This window comes from Balaenoptera borealis, assembly GCF_965194805.1.
Source record: "Balaenoptera borealis genome assembly, chromosome: 7".
In the NCBI taxonomy this organism is placed as follows: domain Eukaryota; kingdom Metazoa; phylum Chordata; class Mammalia; order Artiodactyla; family Balaenopteridae; genus Balaenoptera; species Balaenoptera borealis.
Window position 1 is genome coordinate 64,384,467 of NC_138864.1, and position 22,852 is coordinate 64,407,318.

Genomic DNA, 22,852 nt, shown 5'->3' on the forward strand with positions numbered 1-22,852 from the left:
ACTAAGTGTCCATATTGGGATGTACAGTATCATTATCTTCTCATAGAATAAACTACTGCTTTGAGAAAATAACCCAAGTTTTGGAGAGCAGTAAATATTATAATTTTAGTGAAAATGTTGTTATAAATATAGAGTTCCATATTTTAAAACTTAGTTCTTTCCTGTACCCATCTTGTCTTCTGAAATTAAGTGTTAAAACAAGCTTGGAAAGTAATTTTGAGTTGACGGTGTATTCACAGGTCATGTAATCCTACTCCCCCATTTTATAACTGAATCTTAGATTAGGGTTCTGCATCAACTGGTAGGGCTGGGAAGATTAAAACCTTCGTGTACATCTTTAATCTCCATGATAAAAAGCAGTCCAAGAAAGTTAAGATTCTGTGGCAGTGTCTTGTTTTTGTTTTATTTCAAAGGTTTGATTTTTTTTTGTGTGGGTGGGTCAGTTTTACATAAGTGAGAATAGCTTAATTTGATACAAATATTAGTCTTATTCAATGAAGGAATAGGAAATAATATTTTAAAATCATTTGTGTAAATTATCTTAGTTTAGAGGTATAAAATCATAGTTCAAAAATGTGAGAGAACATTTATCTGGAAAAAGCCACAGGAATTATTATTAATAATCCTTTCCTTCTTTAGTAGATTATGGCAGTCTTTCTTAAAACTCTCATTTTTTTCAACATTTTCTAGATTCTAACTTTTGTTGAATTAAAAAAAAAAAACACAATTCTTAAGGAATTTGAACCAGCTTTCTTGTTTTGATTATTCAGTTATTTTTAATAGTGCTAATTTTACAACTTTCAGTGCTTGATGTATTAAATATTTTATGTTCTGGTTTATATATTTGAATGTTCAAATTCTGGTAAACTCAAGTAGTTCTGAGTTACATGGTGTTTGTCAAATTTATTAACTACTTGGCATACAATTTTTCTTAAATAGCTTTATAGGTGTTTACTGAATTATATTATAGAAATAATTGTTTATGCATTTATAATCTACATGATACTATAGATGTATAGAAATTCATTTGCCAATAAAAATCCCACCTGTGAGAATTTTTATAGATAGGAAAATAATTGTTTAATAAATGATAATGAAATTGGCAATCTGTTTGAAAGGAATCAGATTGTGGTTGAATTAAATCATTAATTATTTTAACTCTAGGCTGTATTTAAACTATAATTAAAGGATATTAAACTTGTTAACTTGAATGATTTATAAGACAAATGATTGTGCTAACACTTGTTACTGAAATCAATACATTTTGGTATAAAGAAATGAGTAAAATAACCACTCCCTTTTCTTTAGAAGCACTTGAGTTTTTATAAGGTTTAGAAATTTCACAAGTATTCATCCACCCTTCAAACTCCTTTAATTAAATTTCTCTTCAAACACCATGATTTAAAGTAAAACACCTTTTGCATTGGGTAAAAAATGATGCCCTTAATTTAACCAGCCATGTGACAGACTTGATGTGAAACCAGGTAAGTAACAATGAAAGCTGCTATTAGCGATAAATATAAAACACATTGAATAGTTTCACAGGAATTTTCATCTGTTTAATGTACAGTGATGTTAGAATCATTGGGAGTATTTGAAGGAAGATTTGGGTAATAAAGGGTAGATGGTAGTTCATCCATGTTGGTTCCTGGAATTGGCTGTAAAATGCATCATGAAATAAATTTCTCCCATTTGCTATTTTGTCCCTAGGTATCTTTGATATTTTGCATGAGAATACCAGGCTGAAATAGTGGGACTTAAGTACTTAAATAGGTGATTCAGAATCAGATATTAAGTATAGGAGTATGGAGCATCTGTAAATATTTTAAACATTGTGGCTAATATATCATAATATATTTAATGCATGACTGAAACTGGGTTGTCTTCTAGTAACAGTTCAAGAATCCAGAGTTGGATTTGGTTCTTTTAAAATTACATTGTCATTGACTTGTAATAAATGTTGTTGATTTATCACAAAACAATATTCTTGCTAGCATAAATCATTATCACCATGATAGTACTTTCAATCACATACACTAGAGATTTGATATTCTTACATGTTTGGAGGATGTTGCACTCTTGATTTAAACAAAACTAGCCCATTAATGGTGACAAATGTGGTTTCTGGAGCCGGACTGACTGCATGCAAATCTTGGCTTCACCATTTCCTAGCCATGTGATTTTTGAATATATTAGCTATCCTCCCTGCGGTTGAGTTTGTAAAGTGACATATTTATACATCTTCAATGCCTTGCTGTGAGGGTTGAATGACTTAATATATATAAAGCACTTAGAATATTGCCTAGCACATTTGAATTACCCACAAGTATTAGCTACCAGCTAGTTTTCCCCCTGCCCTTTTTGTCCTGCTGTAGTGCTTTTCAGATTATTTTTTGCTAAATTCTCGCCTCTTGCTTTCTCCTGCTAGATTCATATCTGTTGGGTTTATGGAAGGAACTAACTTCTGTAAGACTAAATTATGTGTGTATGTGGTTATGTAAATATATGTAAAGGTGTGTGTGTATATGAGAGTCAGATAAGTAATATTTTGATGGACAATATATCAGAAGGATTTATAGGGTTTCTCTTTACTCTAAAGAGCCATATTCTTGTTAGAGGCAATTGTGTGGACTGTTCTACATATGTACTTAAACACAGTGTTTACAAACTTTGTTCAGGGACCGACACGGGACATGCACACCTATCATTGTGTATATTAGATCACTTGTTCCGAAAATTCTTGGAAGATTCCTTTAATGACGACAAAGCTGTGAACCATAACATGATAGGCAAGGAATTTTTTCCCCAAAGGGTACCGAGAATTCAATGTGGGAAGCTTCCAGTTTGGTGGTTAAGATTGACTGAAGGTTGTTTTTGCTACTTAATAGCTGTGTAACCTTACACAAGTTACTTAACCAGAACTCCCTCTTTAAAATGGCTTGAATTTTACATTTCTCATAATTCATATAAATGCTTTAGTATAATTCAGGCAATGTTGCTTATAGTTTAAATGATTAAAACAGGAGCTGGCAAAGAGTAAACAGTGGAATATAAGATTGCGGTTTTACATCTAACTCTACCAATTGTCTCAAATGTTTGCTTTTGTTTTACAAAGGGAACTAAGGAAAAAAAAAAAACCCCACAATTATTTCCTCCTAGATGAACAGTTCTCTAAGAGCATCTCTAGTAGTGGACCAATACAGCATCTTTATATATGAACAAGAGTTTTTTTTTTTCAATGAAAGTAGCATTTGCAAAACAGCTTGTGTTCACTTTAATTTGGAAACATTAAAAATTAATGTCAAGGTGTAAAATTAGGTTGTATCCCACACTTGAAATATTTTTTGATAACTTAAGCAAAAACCTCAATGTCGCATGATCTATCCATTCCGTAAGTGTCTATTTACTTCTCAGTTGTTTTTTTTACAGAATAATCTTCTTAATCAGCTCAACAATAATGAGAAACTGCTTTGGTCTTCAATTTTGGTTCGATTGTGGAAGCAGCCTTGGAAGTATCAGTTCTAGATATACCTAACCACATCTTGTCTTGCCACAATCTAAACAAAATGAACAGACCCTATAATAAGAATAAATTTCTTATTATAGGATAAAGCAATTTATGACTTCCCCAGTGGCAGTTTGAAAAAATGTTGAGACTTTGGAAGATCTGTTAATCTGGGAAAAATAAAAGGACATGCTTATATCAAAAATATGTGCCCTTGAAGTTAATGTCAGCAAATGAGCCCCCAAATCAAACCCCAACCCAGAAAGCTTTGTTTTTTTAATAAAAGGTTGACAAAATAGAAAAGTTTTATTCTCCAAATATGCAGGTCCACATTTTATTAGTTTTTCAGAACATTAGATAATAGACCCATGTAAAATGAAAGGAAATGTGTCAGCTAAAAATGAAGAATTCTGAATGAGCAATTATTAAAGCTTTCATCCTCGTGACGGGACAGCTGCAGGGTTAGAGGCTCACACTAAGTCACTCAGTGCTTACAGAATACCCAGTGTGTGCCGAGTTCTGAATAGTGCAGCAACATCTATGGAATATATTGGATAATCACAAGTCTCCTTTTAGGCATAAATTATTTTACATTGCCCAAGGATCTTTTCAAACAAGTAGAGGATATTATAAAATCAAGCATTTACTTGAAATCGGCTTTACTATTTGAAAACAAAATTTATTTGTGAGCTCTACTTATAACTGTACACAGTGATTATTATGAAACTCCTTTCAGTTAAATAAAACAAATGTTAAAGGCTTTATACAGTATTCTCTCTTAGAAATACAAAATCTTTTAGAAACACGTTATAAGGCATCTTGCCAGAGCAGTGATATTTAAAGATGGTTATAACAACTGCAGATACCTAGGGAGCTATAAAGACAGTTAAGTTATTGTATGTACATTTTAAACCACATTCTGCCAAGAAGGATAAAAGCTTAAGGGAGGAGTGTTTTGGTTTTTTTCCCTCTTTTTTCAAAGGTGTGTGCTTGTAGGAAATGGAGAAAATCAATAAAAATTTATACTCATGAAAGACATGCCCAACATTACCTTTTTTTCCTTCTCCTTTTCTGCATTTGTATTGGACTGTAGAAAGACAAGGGAGTAGGAATGAGAATGGAATAATCTTCTGGCAGCTGGGAGTTGTACAGACTAGAGAACAAGGAGAGAAAAGCCTTCTGTCATTCAGGACAGAGCAAAATATAAAACTCAGATTCTGAGATTAAGTAGAGATGAGAATGGTGTACAAGGTATTTATCTCTTAAAGAAAAAATTTCTCTATAAAATTATATAATTTAAAAGTTAAAAAGATCCTGTGCTTAAAACTATGGAAAACACAGAAATAAGTTAACTATTTCAAGGGCAGACAAACATTAATTTTACTTCTTTGAACAGATCCTTACATGTTGCTAATTTGAAACACTTTTGCAATAGCATTTTAAACTAATGATTAGCAAGGAAGTAATAAACTCTCAATTTACTCTATATTTGTCCTCTGTAACTTTGTATCCCTTGCTTCCTAATAAAATACCATTCCTATTAGGCCCCATTGCTCTTAAAAAACTGCCACTGTTCATTTTTGTCTTTTTACTGTTAAATCTATTGGGGACATTCTCTACGCTTTTCTGGGTATTTAATTTTTTATGTATCCTATTACCTATGTTTTACAAATATGGCTTTTTTTGCTTTTTAAATGATTGAGCACACAAGTCTCCTTTTTCTCCTTTTTTCAATTTTATTGTGATATAATTGACAAAATTGTAAAGATATTTAGAGTGCACATTATGATATACATTGAGAGGATTCCTCCCTGTCTAGTTAATTACCACATCCATCGCCTCACATATTTATCTTTTTGTGTGTGAGAACATTTAAATTCTCCTTTCTTAGCAAATTTCAGTTATACAGTAGTGTTATACAATAGTGTTATCAACTGTAGTCACCATGTTATATATTAGATCCTCAGATCTTATTCATCTTATAGCTGAAAGTTTGTGCCCTTTTACCAACATTTCCTTATTTCCCCCAGCCCCTAGCAACCACTTTTCTACTGTTCTATGAGTTTGATTTTTTTATTTAGATTTTAAATATGTGATGCCATGTAGTATTTGCCTTTCTGCTTCTGACTTGTTTCACTTAACATAATGCCTCAGGGTCCATCCGTGTTGTTGCAAAGTGCAGGAGTTGCTTCTTTCTCATGGCTGAATAATATTCCATTCTGTATATACACCACATCTTATCTCTTCATCTGCTGATGGACACTTAGGTTGTTTCCATATTTTTCTGGCCATTTAAAACATCTCTAAAGGGTAGGATTAAGTTCTGCCTCTTTGATTTTGTCCTTTAAATATTTTCTGCTGCAGCCCTCACCCCTTTCACTAATTAAATTGTGAATAATTAAGTTAAATAATTAAATGATTATTAACTATGAATACCTCTTTTTTGATTTACAATTATAAAAGAACTCTAACCTGAACGCAGCTCTCTCAGGCATGGATACTATATTCCACTTCTCCTATGTCTTTCAGTGCCAACAATAGTGACAGACACAGCATTGGAAATAGAAATGAGGGCCAATCACTGTAAAATTATGTTAAAATACTATATTGTAGTTACAAAAATACTAATTGTTTTGTTAATTAAATATAATGATACTCTAGACTTAAAGGTGGGGCGAAACCAGTGGAAGATGCTTGGTATATTCTTTTGTCATATTTCCTATAGATTTATGAATAGGGCAACTGTTCACAAGTATGGGAGCAATTATGGGAATCTTATCAAAACATAATTGTTGGGATTGACATATATATACTAATATGTATAAAATAGATAACTAATAAGAACCTGCTGTATAAAAAATAAATAAAATTCAAAACTTCATAAAAACACGTAATTGTATCAGAAAAAGCCCACTATACATATATTAAAAGGATCAAAATGTCATAGTAGGTAGTTGGGGGGGGGGTGGACATAGTAGGACAGTATCTTAAAAAAATGAAAGAAACTTATGGAGGTATTTTCCTCTTATTTACAATAGTTTAGGGTATTATGATTTTCCAAACAAAATGATAGGATGGTATGACCTGATCCTTTCACCTTATGTTTGAATCCTACAGCCAGTCAGTACAAGGATCTCTTTTAAAAACATCTGATACCAGGCACTACCCATTTTCCGAAAGATCTTTTATTAATGCTTTGATACTCAAATTAATCTTTTCTGAAACTTGGATTCTTTTCTTCAGTTTTTAATTTGTTAAACTCTGGTATATCACCATTTGTCTATGGCTTTCCAATTGTATTTTCCAACATCACTTTATAAATAATTTGCTACTTTTAAAATTTTACTTTGTAAATGATTTAATATTATTTGCATAGTATTTTCAGCATTCCAGTCGACAGTCAGTAGCGACTGAACGTTAAAGAGGTTGAGCAACGAATATGGAAAACTAGTATTAATTGGGGAGATTTCAGTGATAATGGGTTTTACAGGTCATCAATTCACTTATGAATATTTTTGGGTAGTGATGTTTTTCTATCCTACCTTATAAATTCAGGTATTTGGAAAAGAACGTTAGGGTAATGGGAGACCCTTATAAATATTTGCAGCTAGAGGTATATAAAAAGTATCCTTAAGGACAAATTGTGACTTGACTAAGGATCAAGAGTGACACTCATGGAAGCTTCCTAACCACTAGTCTCAGAATTCTCTGCAATTGGCAAGGTGGACAATAATGTCTCTGAAAGCATTCATCTGTGGGTGCATACCAACCATGTTTCAAATAATTTCACCCAGTCTCACACCTTCAAATACTATTCATTTCCTTTTCCTTCCCCCATTCTCTTACCTCTCCTCCTCTTTCGTGGTTGGTGCTATCTTTTAAAACAATTTCTGGCTGCTTTCTTTTTGAGATACCTTTATTTTTATTTCAAGAAACTTTATTTTTTGAGCAGTTTATGCTCATAGGAAAATTGAGTAGAATGTACAGAGACTTCCATATAGCCCCCCTCCCCACCCCCTGCAGTTTTCCCTGTGAACATCTTGCACTGGTATAGTACATTTGTTAAAATTGACAAATGAATGTTGATATATTAACTATATCCCATGGCTTATATTAGGATTCACTCAGTTTTACCTTTTATTTGTTTGACAAATGTATAATCATATATTGGCAATTAGAGTATTGTGCAGAGTAGTTTCATTGCCCTAAAAATCTTCTGTGCTCTATTCATCCCTCCCTATCGACTAATCCCTGGAAACCACTAATCTTTTTACTGTCTTCATACTTTTTTTCTGTTCTAGAATGTCATATTGTTGGAATTATACAATATATAGCCTTTTTCAGGTTGGCTTACTTAGCAGTTCTCTTGATGTATTATCTCCATTCTGACCTGTCACTTAACTCTTTCTTTTGCTGAGGTCTTTACACCTCTTCCAGTGGTCTTCATGAAAAGAACTTAAATGATCCCATATGTGCTCTTTCATTTATGTGGCCTGCATCTGGTCTGTGGAAAATCCTGATAAATTCATTTTCTTGAAAACTGAGTACCAGCTGACTAGTGGGAATGACCTCTCCATTGTGCCTTTCATCAAAAAAAAAGGTAGCCAGGTGTTTGACCTTAACCTGGAAAATGCAAAGCTGATAAGCACTCATTCAGTGGATCTCCTTCCCTTCCTACAGCTCTTCTTTATTGATTTGGAGTTGGGAGATAGGGCTTCCCATCCCTCCATTCTTCAAAATGACTGTACTTTAAACCTTCATCAGTGTGACTGAGGGGTTTAAGAGTCATTGCACTGATTTGTGGTCCCCATAATAAATCCTTATCTAGAATCTTACTTTGGAAGCTCAGTTTAACATTTTAGAGCAGGAGCAACTCAGAACATATTTTTTCTTCAAATATTCAGAGATTTATCAGGAATGCCTCTACTTTTTCTTTTTTGTGCCAAAATGTCACTTAAGGAGTGACTTTCCCAGACCCTTCAATGTCATTTTTCCTGTTTTCATCTGGATACCATCTAATTGACAGTTCTAAAATATGTGGCAAGTAAATAAAGCAAAACTACCAGATCACCAAATACTAAAACAGAAGACATATGTTTGTGACATATATACATCAAATGCAAATAATATACACTTAACAATTTACCTATGAGAGGAATGGATCATGGGATTCTTAAATAAAAAAGGTAGGGCACTGAGAGTTCTTTGACTCCAAGAAAGTGCTCCTCTATGAAATAACCATAAGGAATTAGTTTATAAATTATTATATATACATAAACAATTTTTTAGATTTCTATACTGTTTCCTTTAGATTGCTAAGTATGAGAACATGACCTACTTTTCTCCAGCTTGTGCCTCATAATGGGTATTTGCTCTATTTTATATACAACTATTTTCTCCTAGAGTTACTCTTCTACAGAAAGCACTTCCAAAATTGACTCATTAAAAACAGTCTGTGAATCTTAATCAAAGATTCATAGTTTGTATTCATGTAGTTCACAACTTTGTGAATTGCCAATTTTTGTTGAATTATTTACATAAAAATGAATACATTTTAACTGTTGGTTAATTGGCAGTATCTAATAATATCTTCTATTTGCTACTTGCCTTGCGGACATTAAGAAAATGGTTCTGAAATTCAGTTGGCATTTTGGGAGGCTGGCCTAGATAATCCTATTTCTGGAGAATCACTGATTTATGCCAGGCCTAGATAATCCTATTTCTGGAGAATCACTGATTTATGCCAGAACGTACTTTAAAAAATCTCTTCTTAAAGTTACATCACTGTTTTCCTTAATCCTTAATTCAGTCCATGGACTCTATTTTTGTTTTAAATTGTTTGCCTTCTAACAGCTGATAATCTGGAAAAACTTAGGCTAACACCAGCCAACAGAAGGAAAACTCGGTAAACATGGTGTGACATAGCAGATAAGAGCATAGAACTATAAAGCCAAGCCGAGGGATATGAATCCTTTTTTGTCATCTCCTGAGTTACATTGAGTAGGTTTCTTAAACTGTCTGTGACTTAGTTTTCTTTTGTATAAAAAACGAGTAATAGCACATATCTTGTAGTGTAAAGATGATTAAATGAGTTAATATATGTAAAGAGCTTCTCAGTGCCTGCGACATGAAAAGCGCTCAGTAAATGTATGTGTTTTAGTATTTGTAAAATAGTTACAAATCCTATTTGTCTAGCAGTACCAGGAATCATAGCATTTTCAATTTTTTTCCACATAAAGAATAAATGAAAGTTAATCAACTGAACTTCTGTGATTACCGTTTGCACCCACTTGGCTTGAGAAACTATTGGCTTACGAAACTAAAAATAATAAAATCAAATCAAACATAGGACACCAGAATTTAAATTGACAAGGTCTTTTATTTTAAGAGGCATTGGCCGTGGTTCAAACCATGTGGAAAAGCGTTCAGAAATGTCCTTTGTTCATCAGGATGTTTAATCCTACACTGTAGGGAAAAAAAAACACAAAATAGTTCTCAGGAAGCATATATACCATTCTGAAAAGAACTTATTCCCAGAAGAAATAGTGTCAGCTTCCCGATGGGCTTCTGGAGTTTGGTTCCCTCACTTTCCTCTCTAGAGGGGCCTCTGTTTGAACCCCTAACGCTAACGAGGTTCTGTGCAGTGCCAGAATCTATGGCTAAGAGCTCGTGCCCTTGATCTTTTGCTAGCTTAAATTACCTTCTTTGATTTTGGAGTAAATTATTCTGAAGGCTTACTCACATTCTAGCATCCTATCTACTTTCCTTTTACATGTTTACTTTTTTCCTGGTTTGTTCTTATAAATCTAGAGGTGCAAACCACAGGGAGTGTGGGTGCACACTGAGCGTCGCAGTGAGGGAGAAGGTGAAATGTTTTCCTAGTTCTCTGCAACCAGCCCCTGCAGACCTCCAGCCAATACCCACACTATACAGAAAGCTTTGAGGATAAAAATTCAAAGTGAGATCCAGAAATTGTTTAAAAAATGTCTCAAGTGACTAAGTTGATAGATACTTTTCCTATATTAATGTAACTTTAAAATGGCAAATGGTTTCTCCTCATAGGTATCTTTTTCTAATAGTGTATATTTCATAAGTTATAACGTATATGGTCAATAATGTTACACATTTAAAAAATAACTGACGCTCAAATTCCAATACTGACCATAGTTCTACATGGATCAGTACTAAATCTTTCAGACAAATTAGTCTTTACATTGAACAAAACAAAGTCATTATATGCATATTAGGTGCCACAACATAATTTGAATTAAGAGGTGAGTGAAGAACATACAGCTTTTTATACTACTTGATATGTGATACTTTCAGCCTTAATTCTCTACTACATTTTTACTGTTAGCAAATTATTCCAATGGCTAAACCATCAGCCATCTGCTCATTAAGTGAAATAAAACAGGTAAAATGTCCTGTACAGTGTGTGGTGCATAAAGGGGTTCATTAAATATTATATTCTTACCTCCTTCAATTTTTATCCTACAAAATGGGGAATATTAAGAATTTTATCAACTCCTTTATGTATATATAAGACTAGTGAGGGACTTCTCTGGTGGTGCAGTGGTTGGGAATCCGCCTGCCAATGCAGAGGACACGGGTTCGATCCCTGGTCTGGGAAGATCCCACATGCCCTGGAGCACCTAAGCCCGTGCGCCACAACTACTGAGCCTGCGCTCTAGAGCCTGTGAGCCACAACTACTGAGCCCGAGTGCCACAACTTCTGAAGCCCGCATGCCTAGAGCCCACGTTCCGCAACAAGAGAAGCCACTGAAATGAGAAGCCTGCGCACCGCAACGAAGAGTAGCCCCTGCTCGCCGCAACTAGAGAAACCCCGCGCGCAGCAACAAAGACCCGACACAGCCAAAAATAAATAAATAAATAAAAAGACTAGCAAATTTGGTGATGGTATCAGGGACTAAAAGCTGCCTTATGATGTGGCTGGTTTATTCACTGAGTGGGGAGTTGGATGGAGATTACAAATTCGGGAAGTACTAAATGTTCTATAAGAGCATTTGATTTTAAAAAAGAGGTCCCTCCCTCTTCTGCCCATATAATTCTGGGGGGTATGAGTGTGGGAAGTATCCTTTCCCAAATTTCCAAGTTTACCTTAGACTTCGTCACAAAAGGAGATCTCATTTTATTCTTCAGGAGGTCCAATACTGTTGAAACAGATGTTCCAGGGTTATTTGCGAATGTAGACAGCCAAGTTTGGACAGGGCAGTACCAAGAATATTACGCATCTGTAGTTTTTGAACTTGAATCTCTTACTTCTCCTTGTCTCTGTCCTTGGTTTGTAATTCTTAGAAAAACTGCCTTCCAAGCTGAAATGGTCAGAAATTGCCCTTTAATGACTTAGTCATTGCTTCACGGCCTAAAAGCTATTATACTCCTATATAAAAGGACTCATAATTATATATAAGGGTTAATTATTATAACTTTGCAAACTTTAATATAGGGGATCCAAGAGTTAAGAATTCTTGTTTTCTAATATTTGAATTTTATGGGTTCCCCTTCTAGAAAGCCTAATCATTTTTTTGACTAGAATTTTGCTAAAATTAATCATCTTCAATATAGGTAGAACTAGTTACTCTATTAGTGTGAATGGATGGAGTCGAATAAAGGTAAACTCCCATCTGGAACCTTTCCGAACTAGAAGCCAAGCATCTTCTGGGCATACCTGCTTGTCTGGGATTTTGCACTAGGCTTCTAGTTAGTCATATTACTGTCTTGTTTTGTCCCCACCCACCTCAGTTTTCCCCTCTCTACCACTGCCAATGTGATTGCGGTCATGTCATTATCCTATTTCAGAATTCTAGCACCAACTGGGTATTTGAGTCATTAAGGAATTCTTACTTTTTTTTTTCAGTTTGCTATTGGTATTGTGGTCATATTACAAAAAAGGAGTTCTTATTTTGTATTTATGATAGAAATGCAATATAAGTTAATATTGATTTTCTTAAGAATGATATGTGATTTTTATTTGCTTTGTGCTTTATTTTCTAGAATTAGGTGTTTTTTAAAAATAGGCATTATTACTATATGAAAATCCTTCAATGGTATCTCATTTTTATGTTTATAATATTTCTTAACTTTTTAAAAATTAATTAATTAATTAATTTATTTTTGGCTGTGTTGGGTCTTCGTTTCTGTGCAAGGGCTTTCTCTAGTTGTGGCAAGCGGGGGCCACTCTTCATCGCGGTGTGCGGGCCTCTCACTATCGCGGCCTCTCTTGTTGCGGAGCACAGGCTCCAGACATGCAGGCTCAGTAGTTGTGGCTCATGGGCCTAGTTGCTCCGCAGCATGTGGGATCTTCCCAGACCAGGGCTCGAACCCGTGTCCCCTGCATTGGCAGGCAGATTCTCAACCACTGCGCCACGAGGGAAGCCCCTTAACTTTTCAACGGTGTTAAAAGCCCTACCTACTTTTCAGTCAGATTGTTTTACATTTACTCACAGTCCTGTATTCCAGATATATCAAGGTATTTGCTGTTCAGTTTTTTGATTCAAGACCCTTTTTAGTCCTGTGTATTTGTACTGTTCTAAGTTGAATACTTTTTTCCTTCCTCAGTGTTGCTAACTCCTGTTCTTCCTTAGTAACCAGTGCATATACATATTATTGAAATTTGACTATATCATACCTCGTGGTACATATTCTGGCCCTCCCCACCCCTTTTTTAGACAGTGAGCTACTTGAGAGCAGATATTGTTTCCTAGCTTTATCTGGAGCAGCATATAGTAGGTACTTAAGTTCTGTTAAATGAATGAATACATTTGTAGCCCCAAAGCATTTTCTCTTACCCAGTGGACCTTCTTTACCATGTTTAACTCTTGGAGGAAAAATGTTTCTAACTAAGAACAAAATCTCTATACTTGGAACTGAGGCAGATCATGGGGTTGAGACTTAGATTTCCTCCTTTCCTCTTCCTCCTTTCTTGCCAAAATCTTCCTCCACACTTCCTCTAAAAAATTCAAAACTGGAGGTTGGGACAAATAACATGAATGTATTCAGAGATGCTCTGTTAAAAACCAAAACCAAAACAAAAAACCTCAATGCCTCTCCATATTTTTCAGCATTAATGACCTTCCTTCTGTCATTTCTTTTTGTTTTTGTTTTTTTTTGTTTGTTTGTTTTCAGATTTCATCTTTTTAATCAACTCGGTGAAAGACATCCTAAATGCTACATGAAACACAACAGAATTATTTTTTTCTTCCAGTATTAAAAAAAAATTACACACAAATATTTTTCAGAAACTTCTATATAATCAAGGCAGAGATCTGGAGTAAAAAACACCTCTAAGTAATCATGTTCTTCATTTCTTATAGTTACAGTCAGAAATTGCTTCCTAATCACGATTAAACATTGTGTACAGGTGTTTAAAATGTTCCTAGATGCACATTATTTAAAAAAATCAGTCTGGCCAAACATTTTTTGCCAGAACCAACATTCCTGAGAGCCCCAACTAAAAAACTGGTAAAAAAGGAAAAAATATCCAGACTCCACAAATGTCTCAGAATTTGTCTTTAAATGGGAGAAAAATTAAAAAAAAAAAAACACATTGAACTTTCTGAAAGGTCTTTAACAAGCTACCTTGGGAGCTCTACTCAGAAAAAGAAGTTGATGTAACTAAAACAGATGTTTCAGTGCAGCTCCAAAAATCTTTATAAATACAGCCATTTGGAGGGATGGTCCTGGATCAGAAGAAGTTTTATTCCTTGTGTATCTACATTAGGTGTGCATGCCTCATCTCAGCTGTCATAATTATCCCTGTAATTTCCTCCTGAGTAGCGGTCATAACCACCCTGGCTTCTGCCGCCATAGTCTCTGGACCTTCCATATCCATATCCTCCAGGTCGGCTGTCATACCTGCCACTTCCATAGCCCTGGTCCCCACCACCTCTAGAGTAGCTGCGACCACGTCCATAGGCCCCAAAGGCACCCCCTCTTGTTCCCCGGGCCGACTTGCCCGCATGGTCTACACGGATCTGACGACTGTCCAGAGACTCTCCATTCATGGCTCTCATGGCATCTGAGGCATGTTCTGGGTTGGTGAAGGTGATGAAGCCAAAACCCCGGGATCGCTGAGTCTCCCGGTCCTTGACAACAACCACCTCAGAAATAGGTCCAAAGCTGCTGAAGTGGTCTTCCAGAGCTTGCTCGTCAGTGTTGAAGCCGAGCCCTTCCACGAAGAGCTTACCTTCTTCAGAGGACATGGCGGTAAATTCAAGTCCTGGAAATTAAGTAAAAGGCCAAAGGGACAGCTACCGCCAAGAAGCCAAGAGACTGGGCTGTCCTTTCTTTTTGTAGGCTAGACTAGAGTATAATTCACGCAGATTTCCCTATTCCAGTATCTGGAATGCATTTTTAGATGAAGTTAATATCACAAATTGTGGCTATCAGTTTTGGTATTATCTAAGAAATATTAAAAAGTTAGAACTTGTCTATCCTTAATGCAGATTATAATCTTACAGCACAATAGTAAAATAGTGTCTCACAAGGGGTCTCTTTATGCAGTACTGCATTGGAAGTTTATTTGAAGAAGTGGAAGAATTTGATCACTCTTTGGAAATCAATTCAGCTATTTCTCATGACTAAGTTTCCCTTATACTTAGAAAGCCTTTATTGTTTTCCCTCAAAACAGTGCTGTTTTGTCTACTATTTTATCTAAGGAACATTTTATTTGTCAACCAAAAAATAATTCCTCATACAAGTGCAGATTCATTAGTGTAATTTAAATTGATTCTTGTCAAATATAATGAGTTTGAAAAATGAAAACGTGTGGCTATAGAATAATGAAAAGGCATTTTTCTCAGGTTGTTTTTCTGCCACACTTAGGAAATGGGGAAGAGGGAAGGAGAAAGTGAGAATGAGAGGGGGAATGGGAGGAGGAGGTGGGGAGGAGGAAAAGTACTCCATTCAGTTGTAACTATTCAGAAGGTAAGAAGGTAAACGTGCATTTATTTTTTTAATTTAATAATTGAAATTTCCTCTGTATATGCCTTTTGAAAAATTATCGAACATTGTAGAAATAATTTTTAAAGTATTAGATGCTTATGGCTCTTCATACCTTGCCTTGCAGAGGCATAAGTAATAATTTACTCAGTAACAAGCAATAACATCAAAAAAGGAGTTTCATTTACTTAGAGCCTGAATAGTATACACTCTAAAAGCCTTTAACGTTTTTTTTTTCCTTTTTCTTTACCTTATTAAAGCATTATGAAATTTTGAATATATATCAGCTCTATGCCAATCTCAAATTTGTTTACTTAGTCGTTCTTATTTTTTCCCTTGTTAAACATGCGTTTCTGAGGTCTAAATAATATCGGCATCTGATGGGAATTCTGATATGGTAATGATAGCTTCATTAAATCATTGTGATAACATAATGCCTGGGATTCAGTTTCAATGTCTTCAAGATATCTCATGTTCTTGTATCTGTCTGAATTTCTATATAGTTTATTTTCCTTCATAATGCAAAAAAAAAGACACATAACCTGTAGTAGTAAGCTACTTGAATGATCTAAGTTGTTTGAACAAGGAAAGAGACGTTTTTCTTTCACTGATTCATTTCATGTTCTATTGAGTTGGGCACTTGTATTTTTCTATCAATAGTATAAGTTTTTAGAAAATTAACATGAATAATGTGCAGCGATGGAAAACTTTTCCCTGCTAGGTTCTTTGGCTGGTCTAATAATTAAATTGATATAAGACAGACTAACAGAAGAAACAAATTTAGTTATGTACATATGGGAACCCCACAAAGACATGACACTTAAAGGCAGTCAGCCAGTTGAGGCTTACATGCTATCCTGAGCTAAGGGTAGAGATAGGGGTCTGGGGCTTCAAAGGGGAGAGGGGTGATTCACAGGAGGATGAGAAGAGCAGATGTTTGGTAATCAGATATTTGCCCTGCTATGTAGAGGAGTCTTTCAGATAAAGTTATCTCTGGTAATAGCTCTCTCCTGGATTCAGCCCCCTATCCAAATTCTTTTTAGGCAGTTAAGAGGGAGGTAAAAAAGCTCTTTCTGAGTCTGCTGGTCTTGACTGCCTTCAGCCCCAAATAATTCATCTGCTAAAGTGGTGCATTTTGGGGTGGCATATTCTGCTCCCTTCACATATCTGCTTCTAAAAGCATGGAATCTAAGAATAAATTATTCCAGATTAGACATATATTAGTGTTAATGAAAACTGAAATTGAGTTACATTTCCCATAATTTCTATTTCTCAAACAAAAGCCAACTCTAAATATTTTCTTGCATTATTATTTAAATTGTATAATAATAATTTAGATTTTTCTTCCATTTTTATTGAGATAATAATTGACATACAGCACTGTAACTTTAAGATATACAGCATAATTAGTTGACTTACATCATGAAGTGACTATCACATTAAGTTTAGTGAACATCATCTCATGTAGATACAAAGTTAAAGAAATAGAAAAAAGTTTTTTTATTACTATGAGAACTGTTAGGATTTACCCTTAACAAATTTCATATAGAACACACAGCAGTGTGAATTGTTTATGTTATATATTACATCTCTAGTACTTATATATCTTATAACCAGAATCTTGTCCCTTTGACTGCCTTCATCCAGTTCCCTCTCCCCCACCCCCATTATTTAGATTCTTGAAAAAAATATCTTTTTAAAAGTATGTTTTTACAAATATCAATCTTCTAATATATGTGTATGCATGTATATAACATAGTGTCACATTGCTTCTATTAGTATGAATGAAATTTCATGAAAATTCCTGGGAAATGAAAAACAAATGTTATTAAAGTTGAGTGTATATAATCAGAATGACAAAGTAAGAAATTACTCTTTTTTAATGTGGAAAGAGACAAAAATGTATTAAAAGTCCAAGGATTAAATATATATTATGTAAATTGTTAAATCTGAAAGTACTTTGAGTATTTTCACTATATTTTAATTTCCTAAAACATTAAAAAAAGTTAGACAAGTCAGTTACTCAGAAATTCAAAATAATCATTTTTTCAAGGATAATATTAAAATATCGATTAAAATGGTATTTGACAATATGTGGGATATAACATTATTTAGAAAAATAATAGTAGGCTTGAGTCATCTAGCTTTGCCATCTCTACCTTCTTTATTTCCCTCCATCAGCCTTCTCATTCACTTTTATTTTAAAAGCCTTTTGCACATAGAAGTCTACTACTCTCTCCCAAGATGTGCCATTGTCCCAGGTGACTTTAATATCTAACCTGGTGAACCAACACTACTTTGAATTTCTCAGTTCTAATGATTTCTACTTCCCATCCATGTTAGCCATCAACTCTTGTGGCCATATAAGAGGAGATACTAACATTAGAAATAGAAAAATTATGTCTTTTTAGTGGATGTTCATAGTTTACTTCTCCAGCATCCCATTTGCATTCTTCTAGCTACAGTTCTCTATTTCATTTTATTCATTCCTCCCTTGGGGATCCAAGGCCATTTGTCTTGACGGTTCTCTTTCTGGAGAACCCCCTTGGAAGCCAAAGTATTGCTAGTAACTAGTAACAGTAACTAGTTTAGCCTAACCTAAGCTGGTCCAATCTTTTTCTTTCACAGAATATTTGTGGAAGATTGGGAAAAACCCTTGGTGTTTCTTATTGGATGTGACTGAAAGGATATGAGGCTAAGGTTTCTATGGCCATTTGCTCTGTAGGAAACACTTTGACACCTATTGTACCTGGGAATGAAACCAAAAAAAACATGTTTTATACCCAAGAATGGAGATATTCCAAGTCCTGATATTTGAGCCCTGGGTCTTCTGGCATTAAGCTAACTCATCCCTTGGACTTTTCATTTACTTGAGCCAGTTCATTACCTTTTCCTTTAACCACTTTTGTTTCTGATACATATATCAGCCATTCCTAACTGATAATATCTGTAACCTTGATTTCAAATCTCATTTTCAGACCATAACTTTATCTTTCCAGCTTTCTGTCATACTACTTCACTTTAACTTTTCTGAAATTGCTGTTTCCTTGACTCTTTAATGCCTAGGTAGATCTTGGCACATAGTATGTCTTGATAGATATCTGTCAAGTGAATGAGTGAATTGAAGGAGTTAGTGATATGACTCTTCTATTTAGCTCTCTCCTCTCTTCAGTTTTTTAAAATTTCATTTATATATGACATAACCACTTTCTTGGCAATACCCTCTACTCCATTATCCACCATTTGCCATCTCATCTCCTTGGTAAAACATTAATTTTTCATCAGTCCAACTGTCCTGTCTTCTCCATGATGCCACTTTGGCTGCTAAGCACATAGGACCATGCCACCCACTTTTGTAGAAATGAACTCTATGATAAAGGAACTCTCTAATTCTCACCTGCACACCTAAAATTTAACTTCACATCATACTTTCTCTTTCCCTTCTGATACAATGAACAGAGTGATTCTTCTAAGGTTTGTTCCTCCATCTGGGCTCTGGGTTCCATGTCTTCCCAGCTGGTTTTGGGGTCTTTTGTTAATCAGTTATTCCTTCCTAATACTATATCTTTAACCTCAACCTTGCTATTTTTACTTTCTCATACATGTTTATTTTCTTTTTGTTTCTCCTTCAAATTCACGTTCTCTTCTAGTTTTTTTCCCCCTCTCCCTCCTCTTAGCAAAACTTCTTGGAAGAGTTGTCAGCATATCTTACCTGAAGTTTTTCACCTGCCATTTTATTCAGTTCAGTGAAATCTGGGTTATTCCTATGTTCTTAACTGTTAATGTGCTTCTCAAGAAAACCTAATAAGCTTTCTCCACCATCTAATAGACCTCACAAATGAAATACTAGGCACTTTTCATTTTACTTTTGTTTTTATTCTCAGTTGCTTAGGAAAGCCTTCTTTGATACTATAGGCTATATTTGATCTCCCTCTCATAAACTGCTATAGCTTTCTGTACTTTAAATTCAGTTTCTTAATCTTGATAATCAGTTTCTTGCTATAATTGCACAGAATAATTGTATATTTGCATGATAATTTGACTAATACCTTCCTCTTCTACCAGCTTCTATATGCTATGAGAGAAGAGACTATGCATATTTTGTTCATCCTTTTAGCCACAACCACTCATGTACGTCTTGCTACAGAGAATTGATTAAATATTTTTAAATGATTGTAGAGAGATTATCTAAGTCAATATGGAAGGCAGAAAATGGCCTCCATAGATGTCCATGTCCCAACTTCTAGAACTTGTGAATATGGCATTTTACGTGGCAGAAGGAATTTTGCAGGTGCATTTAAATTAAGGATGTTCAGATGGGGAGATTATCCTGGATCATCTGGGTGGGTAAAATGTAATAAAAACAGTCCTGCTAAGGGAAAGAGCAAGGAAGGAGAATCAGAAGATGTGACAAAGGGGGTGGAGTGATAACAGCTACAAACCAGGTCATGCAGGTGGCCTCTAGAAATTAGAAAATACAAGAAGTGGTTTCTCCCTTACAGCCTTCAGAAGAAATGCATCTCTGTGGACACCTTGATTTTAGCTTCATGAGACCCATTTCAGACCTCTGCCTCCAGAGCTGTAAGATAATAGATTTGTGTCTTAAACCACTAAATTTGTGGTAATTTGTTATAGTGGCAGTGGGAAACTAATACATGGACCAATTTGATCACATCACTCTTCTGAACACGGAGACATGTGTTCTCAAATTTCCAGATTCTTCACATGAATGACATACAGCATCTAAAATTGGCTCCTTTTAATTGCATCAGCCTTATTTTGATCACATACTAATAACCGTAGTAGAATATTACAGTTATAAAAAACTTCCAGCTCCCCCAATAATTATGTTCTCCTTTACCTTAAATCTTTGCCTGCTCTGTTCCCTTGGCCTCAAAATTCCTCCCATCTGGCCACTTTCTCCAAAATCGAGGATATATGTATAGTATAACCAGAGGATATATTGCATGCTCATCTCATTTATTATTTATAAGGTTCATATAATTTTTTTTTCTTTGCTTTTTAAAATCACTGCTTCTTCCATTTGGTAGAGGGTTTTTTTTTTTCCATACAAATATTTGCAACAATTTTTAATTCCCCAAAACCATACATAGATGATAAATACCATGCTATTAAAGTGTTAAATTTGTACAAAAATACCTTACAGTTTAATACTTGTTTGTTACAAATAAAAATACATATTTAAGTGACTCATGATCTTTTTTTTTTTCCTTAACATGATTCTGCTTTATACTTTCTTGCCCTGGTGGTTCTGAACTATGATTGAAATAATACATTTCTTTGCACAAAAAAGAAAGGTGAACTTTTTTCCTTAAACAAAGGACACAGTGTTCAAATGCTTTACCTAAGAAGTTGTTTGAATTATTGACCAAAATAAAAATGGAAAATAATTGTTTCAGTATGGAGATTCTACAATTAATATACAGATCTTTTTTTTTATATTCACCAAATAACAGTTTTTAGTGTAACTATTCAGAATATCTGAACAAATGAAAACAGTTGCTGACAAACATTAAAAGCAACTATCACAATTTATTGCTTTGAGGGATGATAATAATTGGCAACGCATTTTGTGAAAAATGTATTTACAATTTCAGTAAGTGGCATGGCTCAGAACAAAAGACAGTCCAGTGTCATTTTTAAGTACATGTACTGTACACCTCTCAATATAACCAGTTTTCAAAACATGTCAAGAGTATGAGTTTGATTTGCCTATCATTAAGATAAACCTCATTTTAATAGACTCTTCATTCTCTCTTAAATTCTTAGTCTTGAATTTTAAAAATAACTAATTCCCAGTGTTGCTAAACACCCTAATTCATTATCAGAGATTTTTCAGCTATTAAAAACGTGTCCTTAAAAAAAAAAAACAGGTCACAAGATTTTATACCTGTACCCCTCCCATAGCAGCAGTTCCAGTAGTTCACCAAACTAGTTCTCCTAGTAGAGCCAGCTTTATGAAAAGCCTGTTGGTTAAATTCTTACAAGAATGATTTCGTAGTAAGAAACTGATTTCAAAGTGAATTAAGGAAATAGAGAACATTTTCAAACAGACATTTCTCATTTTAAAAAGGAATAGGATTGGGTTGTTTGTTTTTTTGATATTGAGCTGCATGAGCTGCTTGTAAATTTTAGAGATTAATCCTTTGTCAGTTGCTTCATTTGCAAATATTTTCTCCCATTCTGAGGGTTGTCTTTTGGTCTTGTTTATGGTTTCCTTTGCTGTGCAAAAGCTTTTAAGTTTCATTAGGTCCCATTTGTTTATTTTTGTTTTTATTTCCATTTCTCTAGGAGGTGGGTCAAAAAGGATCTTGCTGTGATTTATGTCATAGAGTGTTCTGCCTATGTTTTCCTCTAGGAGTTTGATAGTGTCTGGCCTTACATTTAGGTCTTTAATCCATTTTGAGTTTATTTTTGTGTATGGTGTTAGGGAGTGTTCTAATTTCATACTTTTACATGTACCTGTCCAGTTTTCCCACCACCACTTATTGAAGAGGTTGTCTTTTCTCCACTGTATATTCTTGCCTCCTTTATCAAAGATAAGGTGACCATATGTGTGTGGGTTTATCTCTGGGCTTTCTATCCTGTTCCATTTATCTATGTTTCTGTTTTTGTGCCTGTACCATACTGTCTTGATTACTGTAGCTTTGTAGTATAGTCTGAAGTGAGGGAGCCTGATTCCTCCAGCTCCATTTTTCTTTCTCAAGATTATTTTGGCTATTCGGGGTCTTTTGTGTTTCCATACAAATTGTGAAATTTTTTGTTCTAGTTCTGTGAAGAATGCCAGTGGTAGTTTGATAGGGATTGCATTGAATCTGTAGATTGCTTTGGGTAGTAGAGTCATTTTCACAATGTTGATTCTTTCAACCCAAGAACATGGTATATCTCTCCATCTATTTGTATCATCTTTAATTTCTTTCATCAGTGTCTTATAGTTTTCTGCATACAGGTCTTTTGTCTCCTTAGGTAGGTTTATTCCTAGATATTTTATTCTTTTTGTTGCAATGGTAAATGGGAGTGTTTTCTTAATTCCACACTCTTGCACTCTTGGTGGGAATGTAAATTGATACAGCCACTATGGAGAACAGTATGGAGGTTCCTTAAAACACGAAAAATAGACCATACGACCCAGCAATCCCACTACTGGGCATATACCCTGAGAAAACCATAATTCAAAAAGAGTCATGTACCAAAACGTTCATTGCAGCTCTATTTACAATAGCCAGGACATGGAAGCAACCTAAGTGTCCATCGACAGATGAATGGATAAAGAAGATGTGGCACATGTATACAATGGACTATTACTCAGCCATAAAAAGAAACGAAATTGAGTTATTTGTAGTGAGATGGATGGACCTAGAGTCT

At 34.7% G+C, this 22,852-nt stretch overlaps 1 long non-coding RNA gene and 1 pseudogene across 2 annotated transcripts in view; both read right to left on the bottom strand.

Annotated features, from left to right (window-relative positions):
* LOC309631848 overlaps positions 1-22,852 on the bottom strand; it is a 466,259-nt gene that overhangs the window by 28,482 nt on the left and 414,925 nt on the right. The window lies entirely within an intron of this gene.
* On the bottom strand, positions 13,629-14,807 carry LOC309631744 (RNA-binding protein 3 pseudogene; annotated as a pseudogene). The gene has a single exon. The product of its transcript is annotated as an RNA-binding protein 3 pseudogene (transcript).